The 2,500-nt window shown below is 31.6% G+C and overlaps 1 protein-coding gene and 1 long non-coding RNA gene across 21 annotated transcripts in view; one reads left to right on the top strand and one right to left on the bottom strand.

The window, feature by feature from the left end:
• Slik (Sterile20-like kinase) overlaps nucleotides 1–2,500 on the top strand; it is a 52,363-nt gene that overhangs the window by 49,825 nt on the left and 38 nt on the right. For all 20 annotated transcript variants that reach the window (XM_070145335.1, XM_027380700.2, XM_070145373.1 and 17 more), the window contains one exon: nucleotides 1–2,500. This exon is cut by the window's left edge and continues 424 nt beyond it; it is cut by the window's right edge and continues 38 nt beyond it. The gene's annotated coding sequence lies outside the window, so the exon portion shown is untranslated.
• LOC138868013 (uncharacterized) overlaps nucleotides 1–2,500 on the bottom strand; it is a 129,515-nt gene that overhangs the window by 1,275 nt on the left and 125,740 nt on the right. The window lies entirely within an intron of this gene.

The raw sequence follows: 2,500 nt of genomic DNA on the forward strand, positions 1-2,500 counted from the left end.
TATAGTCCACCTGTTATACATTGCAGATTTACCTCTTGTGTTATTATTATTTTTTTATTTAAGATGAGGGGGAAACAAAAGAAAAATGGAATCCTGTGTTTTGCCTGCTTAGCTATTATATCCTGCATTTTTTGTGGAATGATATATATTATTTTATATAAAGGTGGGATGGGGAGGGAGTCATGATGTGGTAGCAAAGTACATTTAAAAATGTATTATTCAAAGCCTTCATAGTAATCAGTATTGTTATTTTTTTTATTTTACTTTTTAAATTATTTATTACTGATTTTCAAGGTTTAATGACAATCTCAGAACTTTGAGAGTAATAAATTTTCATGCTGATGTCAGTGCAAAGTCTTTAAAAACCACTGAACAAATAACATTGTCCTCAGCAAAAATTAATGTAAGATATGCAGGTATTTACAGTTTTGAAACTAGTCTTTAGATGCATAAATGTATTGGTATTTGGGGGATTTTTCTTAATTTGCTACTGGAAGTCAACCTTTTCAGTATCTGCAAAAAATGTGAATGTTATTGCCATTGCAAAAGTTGCTTTAAAAGCACTATTTATTTACAGTTTATCATAGACAGTTCGCACAATATCATAGATTATGAAGTTCTGAACGGCAGAAGTAAGGGAAATAAAAGCTCAAACTGATTACTCAAGGATGTAAATTCTTGAGGCTCTTTGCAGTTCGTCATTGTGCTATTAAGATTCAAAGACCAACATAAGAACTCAAGAACTTGTTATGCAACCCACTATGTAAAGTGATAAGTCTTGTGTTAGGAAAATGGAACACTAGAGGAAAACTAAATTATATCTGAATAAATTACTATTTTTATTTTGCACATATCAACTTGGAAATAAGTGCATTTACATATAAGGAAGGTCTGTGAGTTTTGAATTACTAAATGAAAGTGGTCACAACATTAATGATAAAACCACCTTTTTGGGAAAGTGTCAAATATTAGCCTTAAATTATATTTTTTAATCATACTGTCAAAATAATGGAATTGCTTTGATTTAGCTGGCCCTGTACAATTTTAATGCAGTGTAGAAACTTGTACAGCTCCTGTACATATAAGAAAGCTTGGATTGTTCATCCTTTAGATAATATGACTATGTCACTTATATACGAACAGAAATTAAAATTAAGATTGTATGGAGTTTCAATTTGCTTCACATTCTTATGCTGGATATTTATAGAAAATGAATTGTAAGATTAAGAAACTTGCGTGCAGTAGATTTCCATGGCTGTTATGGGAATGCAATAAAGTCACAGTTGCGCAATTCATTCACAAAGCTTCCATCTACAGATAACATAAGTTTGAGGGAAAGTATAAAGTGCTCAGAAGTCTACAGTCTAGTATTATGGATATATGTTTGCTAGAATGGTAAAATATTAATGAAGCACTTAGAATAATTTTTTTGGGTAGTATATTTTCTATTGTAGGTAACTTGATTCTTGTATGCAGTATATCTTTAGGGAAATGCACATAAACTTTCAAATTCCTTTGCTTAAAATTCATTATACCTGAATGCAGCACATAACGTCCATTTAGAAATGATATTACCAGCCAGATTAGAGATTTTGTTTAGCTTTTATAAATTTTGAGAGCTTACCTTGTTTCAGAAGCTTTGATATACACGGCAGTGCTAATTTGGAGTGAGCAGTTTTGGTTAAGAGATAAAATAAGGAAGAGTCACCACCAACCACTCATGGAGTATGATTTTGAGATGGTTTTCATTACCACCTTCAGTGTTTGTGTTGGATGCTGGATGGTTGCTTATCATTGTGAAGTCGGTTACTGTGTTAGACACTTAATGTGATGTAAGGAGTAGCCTATGTAGTAAGAAAGAAAATGATGTGATGGATATATATATTTTTTTGCATATGCAGATAGAATTTCTTATCTTTAAACTTTAGCTATGGTAAACTAGCAATGCCATGGTATTTTGCATCGAAAAACATTAGGTCCAGTTTTCACTTCTTGGACTAGCGTTACCTCTGCCTTTACCTAATCCCAGTCACTCATACTTTGTACTTAGAATTCATTCATTGACCTTTAACAAAGTATTTGTATTAGTCATTCGAATAAGAATCGAGTGACTCTTTTCAGAATTTTATGTGCATATTTAATATAAGTAAACATATTTTAAACTTTACCAAGTCAAAGGGAAATATTTTTTGTAAAGTCTTTATATTGGGAACTGCGGAACTATTCCATCCTGTCTGGGTCAAAACTAACTTTAACCCCAAACCTAGAATTTGATTCCCATTTAAGTTGTAGAACCCCTGTGTGAATTATGATTCCCTCTATTTTATAATTTTCTTGCTTGTTTTGAAGTGATCAGTAAGATCTTACATTGATGCCGTAAAGTACTTTGTAAGGTCTTAATATTGACTATATTATGTTCTTACACATTATTGTCCATTTTAGGACTTGCGGACTCTGTAAAAACCTGTGTAAGGTAATTTACAATATATACTTGTTGACA

The sequence above is a fragment of the Penaeus vannamei genome, chromosome 3 (assembly GCF_042767895.1).
Source record: "Penaeus vannamei isolate JL-2024 chromosome 3, ASM4276789v1, whole genome shotgun sequence".
Classification (NCBI taxonomy): Eukaryota; Metazoa; Arthropoda; class Malacostraca; order Decapoda; family Penaeidae; genus Penaeus; species Penaeus vannamei.